The sequence below is a fragment of the Hakea prostrata genome, chromosome 5 (genome assembly GCF_041222555.1).
Source record: "Hakea prostrata isolate BN-2017 chromosome 5, UWA_Hpros_2, whole genome shotgun sequence".
Taxonomy (NCBI): Eukaryota; Viridiplantae; Streptophyta; class Magnoliopsida; order Proteales; family Proteaceae; genus Hakea; species Hakea prostrata.
The window spans coordinates 51,970,281-51,994,977 of record NC_142604.1 but is presented as its reverse complement, the minus strand read 5'-3'; positions in this window follow the sequence as shown (position 1 = coordinate 51,994,977).

Below are 24,697 nucleotides of genomic sequence, written 5' to 3'. Positions count from 1 at the left end.
CTGGTAACCAACCCATGAGAGGACATTAGAGCTTCCAACTCATTATATGTGGATGACCAATAGGGTTAAGAGAAGGTGTAGTTTGAGTTGGTTGGAGCCATAGGATACGTTGACTCTAGATAGGGAATGATACTGAACTGAGTTGGTTGGTGCCATAGGGGAGGTATTTGAATGTTGAATGATATGAATGAGTAGATGACTTGCATTGGGTTAGGCTTTTCCTTGACACGTGCCTGTACACATGCCAGTGGTTGGTGAGAGAGTGGTGACTAATGCCAGCCAAGGTGTGAAGTGACTGTACCCCTTACTCGAGATCCCAATAGAAGTAACTAGTCTCTGAGGGATCAGAGTGACGAGACCTAGCCGGAGGAGGATGGTGTTGTATCTTAATACGTGTCAACCTTGATAGAGACCTGCATTGGTTAGAGTATGGGAGCATTAACTCATCGCATTGCACCATCATGTAACTTCATATCATATCGACATGTAATTATTATTATCTCATGTTTGAATGATGGATTTTCATATTTCTTTGAACTACTCGTTGAGTTCTTCGGAACTCATCCCTCATGGCATTGTTGTTTTTGATTTTATTGTAGATCAAGATGCCTCGACGTTTCAAGATTACGAGATGTCGGCGACTAATGTATACGATGTATCAATTATGAGAGTAACGACGTACAATGTCACATTCGCCCAACCGATATCCATTTACCTAAATACCTGAGGGAGTAATTCACAGTCACAAGATCCAGTTTCAGGTCATATCACACACCATTCCACATCATAACATAATCATGAGTAAGAATAAATCAGATGTTTACTATTAAAGAATGAATATCAAAAGTAGACAAGGATCTTTGAAGGATCTCAAAACAAATAAGTGGAAGCTAGGTCAAAATTGATAAGACTAATTCTCAAAGGAAACTAATTGGAAAGGAATGAGTCATAACTCCTAAGGAATTACATCAAGTAAGTATCTTTAACTAATGGTAAATTTGAAACTCAAAATGTTCAGTCTCTCGAGTCGTCTTCATCTTTTAGAGTGTGGGACTAATCATACTAGGCACCATCGTAGTATGCACTCGTGTCTCTGTGCATGTTGTCATCCCCATAATCCGGTACACAGTACGGATCAGTAGTTGGCATCTCATATTCTTGAATTGCCATGGCATCTGTTCTGCAACAAAATCTAAACCACAAACCACAAGGGTGAGTTCCAAAGAACACAATGAGTAATTCATATAATTATGCATTTCTTTCATTCAAGCATAAAGTAAAAATATAACATACTAGCATGATATGAAGTGACATGATTATGTAATGCAATGTAGTAATTTTCTTATCACCAATGCAAGTCCTAATTGAGTAGACATGCATTAATATATACACCAGCCTCCTCTAGGTAGTCTCACATAGACCTCTTATGGAGTCTCACCAATCATGAGCGTCACGACTGAGGTATAGGAATAACAGTCCAATCATTGACCATGCCTGGGGATTAGGGCCACACTGTCTCACCGCGACCATTGGTATGAGAACTGGCGCGCATCTGGGTACTTCCTAGCCCAATGTAAAGTCTTCTACTTAGTTATATCATTCTAGGTATGTATATCTTCCCTCATGCTTCTTGCCTTCTTTGTTCAGTATCCTTCCCTATCTAGAGTCAACGTATACTATGGTTCCAACCAACTTGGAGTATGCCTTCCCTTAACCCTATTGATCATCCACATATAATGGGCGGAAAGCTCTCATGTCCTCTCGCGAAGTCTCACTGATCTTGAGCGCTCATGAGTCCAAGCCTATTATATGCAACCCTACTAATGAATGACCCCCACACTGTGGTTGTGTTCTCTCACAGGTTGGTTACTGGTTTTGAGCCTACCACCCCACACTATTGCCACGGGTCACTTGGCCTCAGTACCCCTACCAATAGGGTAATGACATGACGGGGTGCCTAACCATGTTTCATCTAGACCACCTAGGGATGTTCTCTAATCTATATGTTCTTCCAAGGTTCCTAGGGTAATGGTTAAACCACAACCCCATATTGAGTCTACTTTTATTCTAACTCAAAATAGTTCATGTAAACAATTATAATCCATAATTTCACTGCATTACAAGAATGTAAACATCTCCAAACAACGACATGTGATTGCATTTACAAGTCAAATATCGCATTAAGAACAAAAAATAAACATAAGTAATGAATTCCCTCACCTTGCGATTGAGTTGTGCTACTTTAAAATGAAGCAAAAAGTTCTTTAACAATCCCCAAATAATCCTATTTAAATGTTGGTTAAAGGTTAGAAACAACCCTTGAGGTCCTATGTCAAAAATAGAAACAAAACCAAAATTGGCATGTAGGGGTTACCCGAGGAGACCCTGACCAATTAACCCAAGGGGGGAGGGTATGGGTCGCATGAGCAGTACCCGTATGGGTTCGTTGGGGAGGCCCTTTGCTCAGCCCTTGGGGGAGTATGGGTTGGTTTGGGAGACCCATGGTCAATCAACCTAGGAGGGATACGGGTATGGAGACCCATGCTCAATCAACCCAAGGGGTACAGGTTGCATGAATAGTGTCTGATAGGGGTTTGATTGGGGAGACCCTTGTCGGGAGACCCAGGTCTGAGTACGGACAAAAATGATCCAGTACACTGTGGGCTTCAGGATTTGATTCTAAAACTCAACTAAAGCAAGTAGAAAACTTTGAAAACATCTAAGAACAAGTTTAACAACGATAGGCATTCAAATAGTCGAATTGAAATGAAAACTATCGAATCTTAATTTAGATCTTTTCCAAAATATATCCGGAAAGAAAATGAATGAAAGAGAGTGATAAGGATGCACTCAACAGAAAGATAGGGATAGGGTTTGAGTCTCTTTCAATCAAAGATCTTCTAACAGTGAAGAATAAGAAATAAAAGATAACTAGAAGAAGAAAGAATATACTAACCTTAGAAAACTTAGTTGGTGAACGGACGGCTCTCTGGATAGTTTAGGAAATGTCCTCCCTCCTTGCCACGAGTTCTTAGATGTTCTTTGATGACTTAGGAGTGAAATAACATGTTTTAGATCGAAGAAACCATTGAATAGGGGTTTAAAACACCGAAATCCTTAATCTGCCCTTTTTATTTGCAAGTAGTGGGTAGGGGTTGCCCCGGGAGACCCATGCACCAACCAACCCATACCCCTGGTATTTCTATTGGAGCAGTTTCGCAGGTGGTTATTCCTTTGGCTCTTCTCCAACACAAAATCCACACTTAGGGGAGTTCTAGTTCTTACCTGATCTCAGGACCTTCCAAACGTGTCGCCGTTGAACTCTTGAACCAAGTACCATATTCGTCAGTGTTTGAGTAAGATCTTCTTCCAAACTTCAACGACTCTACAACTTCATTAACTTCACCATCCACTTCCATTGGCTTAGGTTCTAATCCAATGGTTTCTATCTAGATGGTCTCAGACCTACAATATGGATTTTTGAGCTAGGATCATGGGGGATTTCACATTCTCCCCCCCTTAAAAATTTTTGTCCTCGAAATTGGAAGCGTACCAGGGTTTCCAAAAAGATAAGGGTACTTTGCTCGCATCTCGTCTTCCTTCTCCCAAGAAGCTTCCTCAAGGGTATGGTTCTTCCAACGAATCTTCACCAAAGGTATGGTCCTATTCCGCAACTGCTTGTCTTTATGATCCAAAATCTTTGTTGGTTCTTTTTCATAGGTGAGGTCTACACCTATACCTGTTGGTTCTTGTTGTAAGAGGTGCTCTAGATTCTCCACACACTGACGTAGCATTGACACATGGAACATGTCATGCACATTGGCCAATGACGATGGTAGGGTTAATCGGTTTGCGATGGGTTTGACCTTTTCAATGATCTCATAAGACGTATCTAGGGCTAAGCTATCCTTTGATGTTAAGCCTCATTACTCCCTTCATAGGCAATACTTTCAGAAAAGCTCTTTCTCCAAATTGAAACTCAATGTCCCTCCTTTTGTTCACGTAAGACTTCTGTCGGGACTACACTTTCTTGATTCTTTCTCTAGTCATATCAACCATTGCACTGGTAGCTTCTATCATCTTTGGACCTAAGATTCTTCTTTCACGCATTTCAGTCCAGTACAACAAGGTTTTGCAAGTATGTCCGTACAATGCCTTGAAAGGGGCCATACCTATTGTAGACTGGTAACTGTTGTTGTAGGCAAACTCCACTAAGGCTAGATGGTCGTCCCAATTTCCACCCATATCCACCACACAAGATCTGAGCATATCTTCCAATATCTGAAATCGTCCGCTCGGATTGTCCGTCAATTTGTGGATGGTGAGCTGTACTCAAGTTTAACTGCATTCTCAATGCCTTCTGCAAACTACTCCAAAAACGAGAAGTAAATCTTGGGTCTCTATCAAATACTATACTCACCGGTACACTGTGCAAACACACCATATTGTCCACATCAATCTTGCTAGCTTGCCCATGGTGTACGTGATCTTCATCAGGACAAGTGTCTAACATGATCAATCTATCAACGATTACACACAGTGTGTCATTCCCTTTACTAGTACGAGATAGGCTAGTGACAAAATGCATAGTGATGTCCTCCCACTTCCAACTGGTTGCAGAAGACCTGATGATGGTCGTCAAATGACTTTAACTCACTGGCACATGTCACACTTGGCTACAAAGTCTTCCACATCATTCTCCAGTCTAGTCCACGAGTAGTGTTCCTTTAGATCCCTTACATCTTGGTACTTCTGGGGGGTACTGTGAATATCGACTCATGTGCTTCACTCAAAATCTCCTTTTTAAGCTCTTCAACTGCATCTACACACAGTCTACTTCTATAAGTTAGAGCACCATCGGTAGACATAAGGAAATTAGGTTCTTCCTATGGACTAGAAGAAATCTTCTTAATCTTCTCCTTCAAACTCGGGTTTGAGGATTGTAGGGCGATAATCTGACCTCCTCAAGGTCAATTGTGTTGATATAGCTGCCAACATTATTTTTGACCCTACAGGCACAATTTTGAGTTCTAGCTTCATAATGGAATTCAGAAGCGGTTTGTTGAGAGAATTCAGATCTATCTCTTCTTGCTTATTCTTTCTACTTAGGGCATCGACAACTACATTGGCCTTCATAGGGTGATATTGAATATTGTAGTCATAGTCTTTTACCAACTCCAACCATCCATGATGCCTCATATTCAACTCCTTCTGGGCGAAGAAGTACTTCAAACTCTTATGATCCGTGTAAATAGCAATGCGTTCTCCGAATATATACTGATGCCAAACCTTCAATACAAAAACCACGATGGCTAACTCCAGATCATGAGTTGGATAGTTAAGCTCATAATCCTTTACTTGTCTTGAGGTGTATGCCACTACCTTTCCATGTTGCATCAACATAAAACCTAGGCCAATCTTTGAAGCATCGTTATAGACTGTCATCCCGCCAGAGTCATTTGGTATTGTTAACACTGAGGTGTGAGTTACTCTTTTCTTCAACTCTTGGATGTTTTTGTCACAAGCATCACTCTAGATGAATTTTTCTCCTTTTATAGTAAGTTTGGTCATTGGAGTAGCCAATCTAGAGAACTTCTCGATAAATCTTCTGTAGTATCTAGCCATTTCTAGAAAACTTCTTATCTCAATCACATTCTTTGGTCTATCCCATTCAGTGGCTGCTTTAACTTGATTAGGATCAACATGGATTCCTTCTGTTGAAACTACATGGCCGAGAAAAGCTACCTTTGATAGCTAGAATTCACATTTTCTGAATTTAGCATACAACTTCTTTTCCCTTAACCTTTCTAGGGTAAAATGGAGATGCTTCACACGCTCTTCTTCATTCTTTGAGTAAATCAAGATGTCATCGGTCAATACAATCACAAACTTATCTAAGACATCCTGGAATACACAATTCATCAGATCCATGAAAGTAGCAGGGGCATTTTTGAAAACACCGTTGCTTCTTTCAACTAATAAAGGAGATCATCTATTATAGGTAGCGAACACTTATTCTGATAGTCAACTTATTCAACTCTGGTAGTCAAATACACAACCACATGCTACCGTCCCAAATATCTTTTAAAAGCGTCAAATAAGCATTCATAGGCATCAAATTCCAAAATTCCCAAAAATTACACCTTTTGGACAACCCAAAATAGGGGGCCAGGGTCGACGTCCCTGCATAGGTTTGTGGGTCCTATAAAGGGCCTACAAACTCTTACTTCTTCACTTTCATTTTCTCCATCTTCTCCATACCATTGGGGAAAAAAAGTTCCTCTTGCTTTTAGGGTGGTTTTGGTGCTTCCTTACTCTTCAACAACGTTGAACAACGTGATCTTTATCTTCAAATTACAAGTATGTTATCTGTTCTTCTCAGATCATCTCAGGTTGATGTAGTTTTGTTTCAAAACATGAGATAGGCTAGGGTTGACGTTTGAAACATGCTTAGAAGTGTTTTCTTTAACTTCTCAACCCAAATGCACCACATACATTGCCTCTTTAACTTCTTCATTGCATTCTTTGAGAAAATTTCACTATTCATCTCAAATTGGGTACCTTCTTGATGAATTTTTCTCTCAAATTACAAATGCACCTAGGTTTACACTTGAAACCATTTCTTATGCATCTAACTTACTCCAAAACATGCTCCCAACCATTCCCTATGCTTCATGCACCACATTTGCATTTTCCCCCAAAAATCACTACTTTCCTTCTTTTCCAAAATAAGGCATTTTGCTGAGATTTTCTTTCTAACTGATCTTTTATTCTTCTTTCTTCATCAAAGTCACTTCCATGGCACACAGGGGAGGACGCCATGGATCTATGCAAGTTAGAGGGTAGTCTAGTGTAGGGTGTCGTGCTTCTCGACTTCTTTGATTCACCGCATACCGAGTACTTATACCACACTTTCTTTAAGGATTCTCCTATTGAGTATGGGAGATTAGCCATTGTCGAGGATATGGTGGCCTTTTGAGTTAAGGAGAGGTTCTAGGCCCTAGGCTGGGGGTGCATGCTTAATGTTGACGATCTAGTTTACCTAGAGTTGTCCAAGTATTTTTTTAGCAACCTGATCTACGAGGAGGAGGATGGTGAACTGGGTGGTTGGCAGCTAGTGATCTCCACTAGGGTATGGAAGACTCCCATTTCACTTCTCTACAAGGTTTTTGGCTAGTAACATATGAGTACCATACCTCCCCAATTAGTGCTGGTGGGTACCTTCTGCCCCAGAGGAGGGATATCTCTTACCCTTCGAGTGTTCGACCATCAACTCCATTTTTTTTTTAAATGAGAACCGTGTCTGCTTCGATAAGGCGATTCACATGGTTCCATCTGCTCGCATTCTTACTTGCATTATTGGCAGGAACATAGTGCCTAAGGGAGGGCACCATAGTAGGATATCATTGATTCATGCCTTTGTTACATTTTCCCTCTATGTTGTTTATTGCATCGACTTACCCTACATCATCGAGAGGGCTATGATCTTTCGAGTAGAGGAGCCAGGGCTCGCGAATCTTGCCTTTGGACAACTTTTTACTTGAATCTTCTGGTACTTTGACATCAGTTTTGAGGATACGAAGGTATTGCACACCGGCTTGGGTGAGTCTATGGGGAGACAATTCCATGATGGGTCTCTAGGGAGAGGTACCATCACCAAGGCCTAAGGAGGTGGGTCAGGATGTAGAGGATGATGAGGATGAGGATGATTAGGATGATGAAGAGGATTAGGCCGATATGAGGTTCACACTAATGATTAGGAGGGTGGGAAGGTATAGGAGGAGGAGCATGATGATGTTCTACCTCGCTAGATGGAGGTTGAGGGTCCTTCACATCAAACTTGTCTAGATTAGGATACAAAGGTACCACCTACAAATTCCTCACAGTGGTTCCAACTTTTCTCCACTTTAGAGAGGAATGTAGCTCAAAAGGTGGAGATGGGGGCTTGCTTGACTTAGATGGATGCACGACTGACTTAGGTAGAGGATGAGGTCCGGACTCACGTAGATTGGTGTAGCACTTGGTTCTAGGGACATCCACCGAGATAGACTACTAGCTATAGGAATTTGACTTATGTTGACTTTAGATGTATTTATTTATCTTAACTTAGCTAATCTTGTAAAATTTCCTAATCAATTAATAAAGTCTAACTTTTTTATTGTGCATTATGAATTTCTTTCTTTTTCTATGTAATGTGCACATTTGTTTTGCCATGGTTGTTGTGTATTATTCAAACTTGATGCATTATGCTTCCTTAATTAAGGTATCTAGTTCTTCGTTATCTATTATTTACTTTAGGAAAGTTGGGTAGGATTTATGACCTAGAGATGCTAATTATCATGTTTCGTGGTTAGGATGTTTCCAGAAACCTTGGCTCTGATACCATTTTATCACATTCGCTCAACTAGTATACATTTACTTGAATACCCAAAGGAGACTTCCATAGTTACAAGATTTGGTTTTAGGTCACAATAGACACCACTCCACATCATAACATAATCATGAACACAAATAAATCAGATGTTTAATATTAAAGAATAAATATCAAAAGTAATCAAGGATCTCAAAACAAATAAGCAGGAAGCAAGGTCAAAATTGATAAAACTAATTCTCAAAGGAAACTAACTGGAAAGGAATGAGTCATAACTCCAAAGGAATTACATCAAGTAAGTACCTATAACTAATGGTAAATATGAAACTCAAAACGTTCAGTCTCTCAAATCCTCTTTGTCTTTCGGAGTGTGGGACTATTCATAGTATGCACTCGTGTCACCATACATGTCGTCATCCCCGTAATTTGGAACATAATACAGATGGGTCGCTAGCATCTCATATTCTTGAATTGCCATGGCATTTAGATCTGCAACAAATCTAAACCACATATCCACGAGGGTGAGTTTCGAAGAACTCAATGAGTAATTCATATAATTATGCATATCTTTCATTCAAGCATAAAGTAAAAATATGACATACTAGCATGATATGGAGTGACATGATTATGCAATGCGATATAGTAATCCTATACTAAGAAATGCAAGTTTCTATTGAGTATACATGCACTAAGATATAGTCTAGCCTCCTTTAGGTAGTCTCACACAAACCTCTCATGGAGTCTCACCGATTTTGAGTGTCATGACCTAGGTATAGGGACAACAGTCCAATCATCAACCATAGCTGGGGATTAGGCCCACATTGTCTCACCACGACCAATGGTATGAGACCTAGCACGTGTCAGGGTATTTCCTAGCCCAATGCAAAGTCTTTTACTTAGTCATATCATTTTAGGTTTAGATACCTTCCCTCATGCTTCTCACCTTCTTGCTTCATTATTCTTCCCTATCTAGAGTCAGTATCCTATGGCTCCAATCAACTCGGATTACACATTCCCTTGACCCTATTGGTCATCCATATATAATGGGCAGGAAACTCTCATGTCCTCTCATGAAGTCTCACCCATCTTGAGTGCCCATGAGCGCAAGCCTATTATATGCAACCCTACCAATGAATGGCCCCCACAATGTGGTTGTGTCCTCTCATGGTTTGGTTACTGGTCTTGAGAGCCCACCACCCCACACTACTACCATGAGTCACTCGGCCTCAGTACCCCTGTTGATAGGGTATGACATGACAGGTTCCTAACCATGTTTCATCTAAACTAGCTAGGTATGTTCTCTAATCTATATGTTCCTTCTAAAGTTCCTAGGGTAATGGTTAACCATAGCCCTAGATCAAGTATACTTTTATTCTAACTCAACCAAGGCAAAAATAGTTCATGTAAACAATCATAATTCATAATTTCAGTGCATTACAAGAATGTAAACATCCCAAACAACAACATGTGATTGCATATACAAGTCAAATATTGCATTAAGAACAAAAAATAAGCATAAGTAATGAATTCCCTCACCTTGTGATTTAGTTGTGCTACTTTAAGAGGAAGCAAAAAGTGCTTTAACATGCCCCCAAATAAATCTATTTAAATGTTGGTTGAAGGTTAGAAACAACCTTGAGGTCCTATGTCAAAAATAGAAACAAAACTAACATTGGCAGGTAGGGCTCACATGAATAGTAATAGGTAGAGATTGCCTAGGGAGACCCTAACCAATCAACCCAGGGGGTATGGGTCGCATGAACAGTACCCATATGGTGGGCTGTTTGAGGAGACCGTTTGGTCAATTAGCCATTGAGGGGGGGGGTATGGGTTACTTGGGGAGACCCATGGTCAATTAACCCAGGGGGAGATATGGGTTGCTCGGGGAGACCCATGGTCAACAAACCCAAGGGGGGTATGTCTCACATCCACCCAGCCGGTACCCTATCTAGCATACCCGAGTGTGTGATCCACAGTCCACAAGATCCAGTATCGAGTAAATCAACCTCCCACATTCACAATAATAAAATCAAGAACAGGACTAAATCAAGGTTAACACTATTATTCAAATGAATCAAAGTAAAGTAACGAGATAATCATTAGAGTGCGGAAATGATACCAATAGATATATATAATAAAAAATGTAGAGTGAGGCGGAATCTCACTCCACGAGTACAGCGGAATGCAGATCGAAAGTCAAAGAAGATTACAACTGGTTCAAAACACAAGAAAGAAAGATATAATCTAACTAAGCTAGAGTCTATTCTACTTTTTAAAGAACGTCTTCATAAACATAGACTTCATCAATCACGCTCAGACGCTCCCACTCCACAGTAGGGCTAATCTTGGTAACAAGTAAGACCACTCGAGGAATCTTCAACGTAATCTTCATAGTTGCCAACACCTTGCGTATGGTACGCTTCTTCATCTTGTGCTTCTTCATATTGGCCTTCATAGTCATCAATGCCTATAGAATAATCTAACAAAAGATGTTGTACAAAAGGAGTGAGTTTCAAAAGAAACCCAGTAAGGCAAGTAATTCCATAATAGCATAAATAACATGATAACATAAGCAAAGCATAATGTGATATGATATGAGACAGACAATGCATGTATGAATCTAACTCTATGTATGCTGGTCTCTATAGGCAGACATGCTTTAAGTCATAGCACCATATTTCTTTGGGTAGGTCTCAATTCACTTATCCTCGGTTGGCAAAGGGTCCTTCATCCCTCTCGGACAATCCATGGCTGGGGGTTAAGTCACATCTCTGTCACGTCACCATTTGGTCTAAGTACTGGCGCTTGTCAGGGTAAAGCCTAGCCAAATGCAAGTCATCTACTCAGTTACATCAACTCAGATCCAGATACGTTCCCCTCTCGGGATCCTTTCCGGTATCCTTCACACTAGAGTCAGCGTATCCGACTCTCTCAAATACGGACTCATCAACCCTATAGGTCATCCACATATAGTAAACGGGAAGCTCTCATGTCCTCTCACGGGTTGGTTACCGGTCTTGAACTCCCATGAGCCCAAGTCTATCCATATGCAACTCTACCCATAAATGGCCCCCACAATGTGATTCATGTCCCCTCACGGGTTGGTTACCGGTCTTGAGCGCCCATAAATCCCCATTGCTACCATGGGTCGTTCGGTCTCAATACCCTTCCGAATCGGGTCTGATATAACAGGGAATATCCTAGCCAAACACTGCTAGACAAGTCCTAGGTATGAAAACTAATAATTTGGGAAAGTGTCAAAGGGCAACATTGGAAATATCCCATACTACTCCCAATGATGTCCAAGGACAGAAATCTTAAAAGGACATTCCCCAATCCCAAATCATACCTAAACAATCACAATCATAATTCAGTCATATCATCCACGACAGATATCTCATCATATGAAAGAGTATAATAAGACAAGATTAAATAAATAAGCAACATACATGAATAAGTATTCATACATGATCCAAGTACATAAAGTAAATAAGGAAATAAGATCCTACTCTACTTACAACATTCATATCATAATAGAAACTAACATAACAATAACAAATCTAAGTAGTTCCCAAATTAGAAACTAAATCTATGCAATCTATGTTAATATGGTAACAACTTTCCTTACCTTAAATAGATTCGAATATATTCCAGACGGACAAGAGGATGAATCCAAAGTTAGCAAATAAACCCTAGAATAACATCATACAATCATTAGGAAGTAGTCCTAAAAGAATGAGCATCAATGGAATCGAAACGGACGAAGAAATCCAATTTTGTCATTGCGGGCTGATTGGCTGGGTTGATTGAGTCAGTCAACCCAGTCAATCTGCCTAGGAGTAAATCCGAGTTCAAAAATAAAATCTTGATCCGAAACCTATGCTATACAATCCGGAATGCTACGAGACTTGGAGAGAATGTCTAACACAATAGTCTAAGACTAAAAAGCATAATTTAGACATCAAACAACGATTAAAACCATTACTTACTAATTTGAAATCATAGTTTCTATTTTGGTGAAAACAAGGTTTTCATTGGAAACATGCTATGAATGAAAGAGATGAACTAGAGATGATAAGATCTCATTCTAGTACAAGAACACAGTAAATCAGAGGTATAAATAATCATGGAGAGGCATCTACAATGCTAGAATAAATCAAAATAAGAATATGATCATAGTGTAAGAGGAAATCATAAAAATCATATTAAGAATGAATAAGATGATCATGGCATAAGAGAATGAAAAGAGATTGTAAAGATATGACTACATGGTTGCAGCATCTTCATCATAATCTCAGTTCAGAGATGAGAGTGATCATGGAAAGAATGAATCAATAACACAAAAGATTGAATACTAACCTTTGATTGAACAACAAGAGAGAGAACTTGAAAGTTTGCAAGGTTAGGTCTTCTTCAACACTTTTGGAGGCTTGGAGATGAGTTTCCTTCGTTCTCTAAGTGTTTAGGAGGCTAGGGATACTAAAATCACAAAGTCATGGGGTATATATAGCAATATAACCTAAACAGAAGATTCTGCTCGAGTTCAGCATCTCTAGGTCGATTGACTGGGTAGCCTGGCCCAGTCGACCCAAGTAGACAGCAAAGCCAAAGTTAGGGGTTTGAGGGCCTTCCACTACTCGGAATCAAACGAAACCTTAAACACATATTCTATAACTTACCTAGCATGGAAAAATGGCTTTAAATCATATCCCACCAAGCTCTATGGTCATCAACCAATATTCTCTTCATCAAGGCGTAGTCTCTTTTCTATATCCAACACTGTCTTCAAATATGGGGCATCATCTTCAATCTCCATAGGTTCAAAGTCGAACACTATATCTTCTACTAATATGGCCCATAGTTTACTTTCACTTCTACTTCGGGTCTTCGGACCTACAGACAAAAGAGTATCCGGGTTAAGGTTAGGGCCGGGTTTCACAGTATGGGTCGCCTGGATAGTACCCATATGGGTTGCTCGAGGAGATCCATTCCAAGAGACCCAGGTCTAAGTATGAACATAAATTGGTCCAGTACACTATAGACTTCAAGATTTGATTCTAAAACTCAACCGAAGCAAGTAGAAAACTCTGAAAGCATCTAAGAACAAGTTCTAACAATGATAGGCATTCAAATAAGCAAATAGAAATGAAAAACTATTGATTCTTAATTTAGATATTTTCTGAAGTCTATTCGGAGAGAAACGGATGAAAAAGAGTGAGTAAGGAATCACTCAACAACAAGATAGGGAAAGGGTTTGGGTCTCTTTCAATCAAATATTTTCCCACAAGGATCTTCTAATGGCGAAGAATAAGAAAAAAATGATAACTAGAAGAAAGAATATACTAACCTTGGAAAACTTAGTTGGTGAACGGAAAACTCTCCAGATAGTTTCCACAATGTCCTTCCTCTTTGCCACGAGTTCTTTGCATTGATGGCTTAGGAGTGAAATAACACGTTTTAGGTCGAAGATTGTTAAATAGGGGTTTAAAATACCAAAATCCCTAATCTGTCCTTTTTATTTGTAGGTAGTGGGTAGGGGTTGCCTGGGTAGGTTGCCCTGGGAGACCCATACCCCCATAATTTCTCTAGGGGCAGTTTTACGGGTGGTTCTTCCCTTGGCTCTTCTCCAACACTTAATCCACACTTAGGGGAGCTCTTACCTGATGTCGGGGACCTTCCAAATGTGTTGCCATTGAACTCTTGATCCACTGACCATATCCATCAGCGTTTGAGCAAGATTTTCTTCCAAACTTCAACAACTCCTCAACTTCATTAACTTCACCATCCACTTCCATTGGTTCAGGTTTTAATCCAAGGATCTCTATCTAGATGGTCCACAATTGCCTTTTACCCACACTCCAAGTTTTCAAACCTACAATAGGGATTTTTGGGTTAGTATCACGGGGGATTTCACATACATGATGACACATGTGCATGTCACGACTGTGCTTACTAAGAATAGTCCCACCCTTAGGAAGATAGAGTTACTTGGGGAACTGGGATGTTTGAAATTAATTTTTATCATTTAGTTAAAAACACTCATTGATGTAATTCCTTAGGAGACATGACTTGTTCCTTTCTAGTTTAAATTTCCTTTGAGGATTAGCATTTTTAATAGTTCTGACTTCGCTTTGGCTTATTGTTTTGAGATCCTTCTAAGATCCTCTTATTACTTTTGATATTTTTGCTTTTAATGTTTGACTCTTTGATTTGTGCCCTGCTCAATGATTATGTTATTGTGTGGAATGGTGTGTGATAACATGAGACCTGATCTTGTGATTGGGGACCCTTTGGTATTTGGGTGGAGTGAATACTGGCTGGACGGTTGTGACACATGTCCCTCTCCCTTTCCTTCCCTACTTGGTCCACCTCTAGTCCTACTCCCTTTGGTAACCCCTACCCCATCCTACCCCATCCAATAGACCTAGTTCAACTTCTATTGTTCCCACCTCATCAAACTCTACCTCTAGTTTGGCTTCTCCATTTGCATCAAACCCCCCACTTCTGACCGAATATCCTCCTTCCTCATTACTTCCATCTGATCCCTCCCCAGCTCCCTCATCTCCCATCCCTAATCATGTTCCTCCTATTATCTTAGCAGTTGATCTTCTTGTCCAATCAGTACCCATTCTATGATTACTTGTACCAAAGATGGAACTAGGAAACCAAAAGGTCTTGTTGCCACCTCCACCTCCCTTGACCTAACTCAAACTGAGCCCACTTGTTTTTGTCATTGCCACTAAATACCCACACTGGCATAAATCAATTGATGAAGAGTTTATTGCCCTGATTAAGAATGACACTTGGTCTCCAGTTCCTCCGCCCAAGATAGAAAATATCATTGGCTGTTAGTGGGTATTCAACATCAAAAGGAAAGTAGATGGTCCACTGAGAGGTATAAAGCCCCCTTGGTTACCAATGGGTTCAATCAATAGGAAGGCCTTGACTACAATGAGACTTTTAGCTAGTAGTAAAACCCACAACTGTTAGATTTGTTCTCTCTTTTGCAGTCTCCAAAAGGTTGGCCCATTTGTCAATTAGATGTTCAGACCTTCTTGCATTGGTTACTAGAAGAAACAATGTTTATGAAGCAACCTTCAGGGTTTGTGGATTCCCAACTACTTGATTATGTGTGTCGTTTGCATTGTTCTCTATATGGTTTGAAGTAGGCTCCACAAGCATGGCTTGACAAGCTAAGTAGTTTTCTATTGGAACTTGGCAAAAATTGACACCTCTCGCTTTATCCATATAGGGACACTTGGCACCATCATATTCTTATATATGTTAATGACATAATACTTAGTGATAGCAATGATGCTTTATTGACTTCTTTTCTTCAAAGTATTGGGTCCATATTTGCTATTAAAGACATGGGCTCTCTTCACTATTTCTTAGGGATGTCAGTTTTTCGAAATCTTGATGGGCTTCACCTTAGTCAGTCGCAATATGTTACTGATCTGCTAGCAAGGGCCCACATGATAGATTGCAAGCTTGTTTAGACTCCTATCTCTACATTGAGTCAGACAAGCAAGTATTCTGGTGAACTAAGGAAGGACCCAACTCACTATAGAAGCTTCATGAGTGCTCTTCACTATACTACTCTTACACGTCCTGACAATTAGTTCGCTGTTAATAAGGTCTACCATGCATCCCAAGATAGAGCATTGGTCTACTGTCAAGAGGATTCTCTGCTATCTCAAAGGAACCATCAACAAGGGGTTATTGATCCAAAAGTAATATGATCTAATGCTCTCAGCCTTTTCGGGTGCCTATTGGGCAGGTTGCCCAGATGATAGAAAATCCATTAGTAGTTATGCCATCTTCTTGGGCCGAAGTCTAGTGTCACATCCACCCAGCCTGTCACATCCACCCAGCCGGTACCCCATTTGGAATACCCGGGATGTGATCCACAGTCCAAGGATCAATGATCTGAGGTCCATGCCTCCCACATACACGGTAACACAATCATGAACAGTAATAATCAATGGTAAAAACAGTTAATATTAAGTATCATGAATAAGACAAGATTAACTAAATCAGAGTGCGGAACGTAGATAATAAATAAGGTATGATCAAAATCATAAAGGGTGAGAAGGTGTGGTAGCCAGCCTCTTAGAGCAGCAGAAAAGTATTAAATCAAGTTAGTTACATATCCAAGTGTCACCAGAATAATTCAAAGACAAGTTAATTACAAAATCCAAGGTTCCACAAATATACCAGGGGAATGGGGCACTATGCTAGGGTTTCTTCTATACTAATGGTAGTCTCCTCAACAGTACGGATGAAGTAAACCCAGCGCTGCCGCTCCCGCACAACTGTGGGGCTAACCTTGGTGCGAATAATAATCCTCCTCGGCTCCAATATACGAATCCTCACCGACGCCACTACCCGGAGGGTAGTATGTGGAATCAATAGTCCGCCTCATAGGAGGTGCCATCGTAATCTTCAGTACCTGGAATGTAATCTAAAACATTTGCACAAAAGGAATGAGTTCGAAGAACTCGCAAGGAAGAAGTTATTCCATAATTAGAAATCATACACATTCGGAACATATAATAATGCAATGTGATATGGAACATATGATGCGAGATATGAGCCTAACTCTATGAATCTTTGGTCTCTAAGGTAGACATGCTTTAAGTCATAGCACCGTACTTCTCTGGGTCGTCAGTCACTCTCCCATTTCCATATCTTGGGAATGCCCGGGGAAGATCGGTAAAGTCATCAAAACCATGGTAAGGGGATCGGTCACCGCTCTCTCACATCACCATTTGGTCAAGTACTGGCGCATGTCACAGTAAAGCCTAGCCCAATGCAAGTCATCTACTCAGTCGGTCAAGTCAGATTCAGATATGTCCATTCCTCGCCCCCGGCGATCCTTTCCGGTATCCTTCACACTAGAGTCAGCGAAATCCCGGATTTCGGACTCATCAACCCTATTGGTCATCCACATATAGTAAACGGGAAGCTCTCACGTCCTCTCACGGATTGGTTACCGGTCTTGAGCGCCCGTGAGCCCAAGTCTATCCATATGCAACTCTACCAATAAATGGCCCCTTTCAGGTATCCGTAGCATGGTTTATGTCCCCTACCGGATTGGCTACCGGCCTAGAGTGCCCATCCAACCATACACTACCACGGGTTGTTCGGTCTCAATGCCCTTCCGATTCGGGTCTGACACGACAAGGATGAACCTAGCTACACAACTAGACAATCCTATGTATGTCATCCAATAACTCGGGAGAGTGTCGATAGGCACCATCGGAGAACATCCCATACTATTCCCTCCGATGCCCAAGGACAGAAGTGTCAGTAGGACACCCTCCAATCCCAAGTCATACGTAAGCAATCACACATCAAATCTCATCATTCTCATGCATCCAATGCATATTCATAATAGTAATCAAATCATGATATTGAAAAGAATCATTATAAACATAAAGCAAATCAAAATGATAAAGTAACACAACCAATGTATAAAGATTTAAATGTTACTGTTCTAACACATGTAACAATATCATAATGATTGAAAGAAATTTAGGGATTTCATTCTTTGAATAAAACACAGTTCAATACTTGATGACTTATATGTTTATGGATATAACTATCCTTACCTTGGATGGGTGGATGATGAATTTAGAATACCAAGAATAGTCCAATAGAATTGTTAAGGCCCTAAACAAACATCAATAATAAGTTAGAAAAGAAGTCGGGAAGATCGGATGTCATTTGAGTCAAAATCGACCAAGGTTGCTGTCAGCAACAACTTTGGTCGATGGTCTTGGTCGATGGTATCGACCAAAATGATCGACCAAAATAGTCCTCGGGCAGAATAGTGGATTTTGGGGATTTTGGTCCGAAATGAGTCTTTCGGTGTTTGGATCAATCTGAAACTTGGAGGCATACTTAACAACAGTAGTAGGACACTATAAATCAAGGAATTAACCCAATCCAATGGTCCAATTAAAAAGCCCCAATTTGAGCTATCAAGTTCAAGTGATAAACATCATGGCATGAGTTGGAATTGATTGCATTGATGAGGAATAGCATGCAATAGCTAGAGGAACTAATAGAAATTCGATTGGAATCATATGGCAATGTTAAACATGAACATAATACACTCTATAGTTCAGTTTGATATCAAATAGTATGATGTTAATAGGTAAATCATGGAATACATATGCTAGGCATGAGATCTAAGCATTAGCATCAATGAATGGCTAAGGGAATCATGGATTGAGAATGAGTAGGCACTTGGAGTGGTGGTTGCAAGGTTGCAGCACCATTCCAAATGTTCCATCAGCAAGATGACAATAGAAAAGAGTAGAAAAGGGTAGGGTAGAGAGTGGAATGAAGAGTCATACCTTAGTGTGGAAGATGAAGACAAGAATCAATGATAAACTAAGTGTCTTTGATGAGATACCCTTCACACTAACCAAGGAGCTGCTTTGGGAAGCTCTCCCCACGTTCCCAGGTGAGAAAATGATTGCAAAAGGCTCAAGGCTCGAGGTCCTATTAAATAGAAAAGGAATATTCCATGGAATCATTAACTTGGCAGACTGGGACATTTTGGTCGATGGTCCTTGGTCGATGGTATCGACCAAAATGATCGACCAAAATGTTTTTAGCAGAAAACTCAGGTTTAGAACAGCAACTTCAAGTAGGGATTTGAAAGGCTATACAAGGTCAAATTGAGTGAGGTTTTCTTCCACAATTCAATCAAGAAGTCTAGTTTCGGGGAATACCTTCGGATTGTGCACAGGAGGTCATTTGGTACATCAACCATATTAATCTTCTCCGATGCGCAGACTTTCCTTAAACACTGACAATGCATTTAAGCAAGGGGTATCATTGTCAATGTCCATGGGCTCGGTCTCCAAATCATGATCATCAATCAGAATGGTCCATAAATCTCTTCTTCCACTGCTTCGGGTCCTCGGACCTGAATACAATAGTGGATCCGGGTCAGGGTCAAGGTTAGAATAGGGCTGGATATTACAAAACCGGTACCTTATTTGGCATACCCGAGTGTGTGATCCACAGTTCATAAGATCCAGTAGTTAGTAAAATCAACCACCCACATTCACAACAATATAATCAGGAACAAGACTAAATCAAGGTTAACAGTATTATTCAAATGAATCAAAGTAAAGTAACGAGATAATCATTAGAGTGCTGAAATGATACCAATAGATATATAAAATCAAATGTAGAGTGAGGCGGAAATCTCACTCCACGAGTACAGCGGAATGTAGTTCGAAAGTCAAAGGAAATTACAACTGTTTCTAAAGACAAGAAGAAAGATATAATCTAACTAAGCTAAGTCTATTCTACTTTGTAAAGAACGTCTTCATAGACATAGACTTCATCAATCACGCTCAGACGCTCCCACTCCATGGTAGAGCTAATCTTGGTAACAAGAGAGACCACTCGAGGGATCCTCAAGGTAATCTTCATAGTTGCTGTCACATCCCGCCCTAAATCCACCAAGGGGATACCCTATCTGGATTACCCGGGGAGTGAATTACAGTCCAGCCGATCAAGTTTAGGAACGATCATAGTCACTTAGCACAATAATATAATCAAAAGCAAGAACAATTCCTTGTATCCAAATAATTTAATAATAAAAGTCGAGAAAGTACCTCAGAAGGATTCACAAATAACATCAGAGTGCGGAAAGGATTTCATTAGTATAAACAATCAAGTGTGAAAAGGAGGGAGGAAACCCATCCTATAATAATAGCGGAAGATGAGACGACTAAAAGTAAAGGTTACAACCGATTCACCAAATAACAAGTGAAACAACTAAGCTATAGTCCCGACAATTCAAATAAAAGGTTAAAAAGGGAATGAGGCGACATCCCATCCCTAACACACAAATATAAAATGAACTGCTACAAACAAGTCCCGATCTCGGTCTACTCGTCTTTATCAACTGGTTCATCGCCACCAGTATGATACAAGTCTTCAACTAGGCATCCAGAGGGTTGACTCGCCACGATCACGTGGTGGTAGTACCTGCAGGAAAGTCTAACAAAATATGTTGCAAAAAGGAGTGAGTTCGAAAGAACTCAGCAAGGTAGTCATTCCATAAAATATAAACCATATGATACAAGCCATAACATGATGCAATATGATATGGAACACATGATGCAAGTATGGTAACTCTATGAATGCTGGTCTCTAAGGTAGACATGCTTTAAGTCATAGCACCATACTTCTTTGGGTCGTCTGTCACTCTCCCGTTCCATATCTTGGGAATGCCTAGGGAATATCGGTAAAGTCCTCAAAAAAACCATGGTTTGGGATTTAGTCACCACTCTCTCACATCACCATTTGTTATAAGTATTGGCGCATGTCACAGTAAAGCCTAGCCCAATGCAAGTCATCTACTCGATCATATCAACTCGGATCCGATATACGTCCATTCCTCGCCCCCGGCGATCCTTTCCGGTATCCTTCTCACTAGAGTCAACGTAATCCCGGATTATGGACTCATCAACCCTATTGGTCATCCACAAATAGTAAACGGGAAGCTCTCACGTCCTCTCATGGGTTGGTTACCGGTCTTGAGCGCCCATGAGCCCAAGTCTATCCATTTGCAACCCTACCAATAAATGGTTCCCACAATGAGATTTATGACCTCTCACAGGTTGGTTACCGGTCTTGAGTGCCCACAAATCTCCAATGCTACCACGGGTCGTTCTGTCTCAATGCCCTTCCGATTCGGGTCTGATACGACAGGGACATCCTAGCCAAACCACTAGACAGTCCTATGTATGTCATCCAATAACCCGGGAAAGAGTCGATAGGCACCTTCGGAGAACATCCCATACTATTCCCTCCGGTGCCCAAGGACAGAAGCGTCAATAGGACACTCCCCAATCCCAAGTTATACGTAGGCAATCACATATTCAAGTTCATCACTTCTCATGCATCCAATACATCTTCATAATACAAGTTAAATCATGATATTGAAATGAATCATCATAGACATAAGTAAACAAGAATAGTAATGTAACATGACAAGAGTATAAAGATTTCAATACTACTGTTCTAACACATATATCACAGTCTTATAACGATTAAAAGAAATCAAGAGATTCTATTCATAAATAAGAACATAAATCATAAGTTGATGATCTATATGTTTATGGAGATAACCATCCTTACCTTGGGTTGATTTGATGATGAATAGAGAATACCAAGAATTAGTCCAAAAGAATTGTTAAGACCCTAAACAAACATCAATAATAAGTTAGAGAAGAAGTCGGGAAGATCGGATGTCAAACGGATCAAAACGGAGCAAGGTTGCTGTCAGCAACAAGTTTGGTCGATGGTCTTGGTCGATGGTATAGATGTAAAACCCAGCCCTAACCTTGACCCGGAAACCTTGTTATTTGTAGGTCCAGTGACCCAAAGTAAAGTAAGAAGTCAGCTTTGGGCCATCCCAGTGGAGGACTTGGTGTCTGGCTTTGAATCCATGAGAGTTGATGATGAGGTTCTATTTATGGAAACTGAATCTTGATGAAGATCGGATTAGTTGATGGACTTGGAGTGCTCTCTATCATGGTTTGAAGGCATTTCTACCTATTAGGTAAGTCACTTGATATGTGTGCAAAACCCCTTTAGGATTGGATTTGATCTGGGTCTTCAATTCCCTGTTTAGGAGTTGCTGAACTGATTGGTCGACTGGACCAGTCGACCAATCCACTCGACCAATGGGTGCTGTCTTTGGCAATTAGGTCTTGTTTGCTCTATTTAAGTCCAATCTCGAGTCTACTTCGTATTTTCTGCCTCCAAACTCTTTGGAACGAACCAAAGACCTCTGCAAGTCATCTCCCTTGCATCCTTGGTGTTTTTCTTGACGGATCTTCGTCAAAACTCTTCCTTTTGCATCAAAGGTATGTCTACACTCTCTTCTTCTCCTCCATCTCTGTTTTTCTTTCCTTTTTGAGTTGAGACGAGTAGAGGAGATGCTGCATTCTCGTGTTGCAAACATCTCTGGACTTGTCTCTCATGATCTTCCTAAGGATTAATGGCTAATGCAATGATCTTAACCATGATCATTGCAAGCTTTTGAAGGAATCATGATCAAATCATGATCTAGTCTTTGTTTATCTTTTGATTTGAATTCTGATCTCCTTAGATCTACTATATTGATCATGTTAGTAGTCAATTGCTGTGTTTTCTTTTCATGATCCATGATCTATCAATCTCTAGTTGTTTCTCTTCTACCATACCATGTTTTCTTCATGAATCATGATAGTTACATATATGGTAGGTTTTGTTTCCTTATTTAGATTTATGCTCTTAGGTCTATTTTCTTGAAGATCTAAGTATGCCTTTCATGATACCTTTATCTGAATCAATGATTCATTCTCCTATTGTTCTTGTCTTTGATTTCTATCTTGAATTCTTCAAGAACCATGATTGATCTAATTATGGTAACTTTATGTTTCCTAATTTGTATCTTGATGACTTGATTTGATTAGTGTTTTGAGGTCTCCTATATGTTAGGATACTACTAATGTAGTTTACCCCTTGATTAGTACCCTTTTGAACCACCAAATTCGGATTTTATATCTTAAAACTCTGATTTTATAGGCTACTGTTTTATAGGCTACTGTCTGCATTGGTCGACTGATTGGTCGACTGGGGCAGTAGACCAATCCAATCGACCAATGAGTACAGCAACTCCAGAATTGGTCTGTTTTGGATGTTTTGGTATCTTTTCTGTTAGGGATCTTTCCTAATATGTTGTATACACTTGTTTAGGACCTTCTTCTCAAGTTTGTCAAGATCTTACTTGATTTCTTAGGATTCCTTTGCAAGTTATAAAAGGTAAGGATGGTTACTTCTTTAACAACATAAATTGCATATCTTAGTTTCTATATTTGAATATTGTTAATTTATTTCTTTAATTAGATTCTTATAATGTTATACTACTGTGGTACTGTCTTGATATCAGTAGCATTAATTATTTATATTGAATTGACTCATGTATGATTTACTTACCAGTTATATACAAGTTGATTGTAATTATTGATTTCTTTCCATATATGAAGTTACCATATATGTGATGTTATGAATTGATGCTTGTGTATGCTTAAGTATGGTTTGGAAAGGAGAGGTGTCCTTTTGACACTTCTGTCCTTGGACTACTACGGGAATATTATGGGATGTTTCCGGAGATGCCCTCTGGACACCTTCCTAAACTGTTGGATGATATATTTAGGACTGTCTAGTAGTGTTTGGCTAGGATGACCCGTTATGTCAGACCCTAATCGGAGGGGTATTGAGACCGAACGACCCGTGGTTGCAATGGGGATTCATGGGCGCTCAAGACCGGTAACCAACCCGTGAGAGGACAGGAATCACATTGTGGGGGCCATTTATTGGTAGGGTTGCATATGGATAGACTTGGGCTCACGGGCGCTCAAGACAGGTAACCAACCCGTGAGGGGACGTGAGAGCTTCCCGTTTACCATATGTGGATAACCAATAGGGTTGATGAGTCCGTGGTCAGGGACTATGAGGACTCTAGTGTGAAGGATACCGGAAAGGATCGTCAGGGACGAGGAATGGAAGTATCTAGATCTGACTTGATGTAACTAAGTAGAAGACTTGCATTTGGCTAGGCTTTACCCTGACATGCGCCGGTACTTAGACCAATGGTGATGTGAGAGAGTGGTGACCTATACCCCCAGCCATGGAATGTCCCGAGGGATGCCGGACCCATTACCAACTGATGATGAGTGATTGAGACCTTCCTAAAGAAGTACGGTGCTATGACTTAAAGCATGTCTGCCAATAGAGACCAGCATATGTAGAGTTAGATTCATACATTCATTGTTTGTCTCATACCATATTGCATGTATGTTTGTTCTGAAATCCTGCCATTTATGTTATTATGGATTTAACTGCCTTACTGAGTTTCTTTGAAACTCATTCCTTTATTGTACAATGTTTGTTAGACTATTCTACGAGTCCTCCGAATATCATGACGGCCCGTATGAAGAAGCGCAAGGAGAAGAGGCATATCTCCAGGAAGGTGATTGCGGTTACGACAATTACACTGAAGATCCCGCGAGTGGTTATGCTCCGTACGATGCTTAGTCCGACCATAGAGTGGAAGTGCCCTTGTGCCGTTTATGAGATTTATACTTATAGGGATATTGTCTATAAGATTGAGAACAATTTAGTTACCTATTGTACCTGCTATTGGGATTAGATTCTATCCTACTTATTCTCTTTTAGAACTACTTTTCCGCTGGTTGTAGAGTGGGATTTCACCTCACTTTACTTATCTGATTTAGACACTCT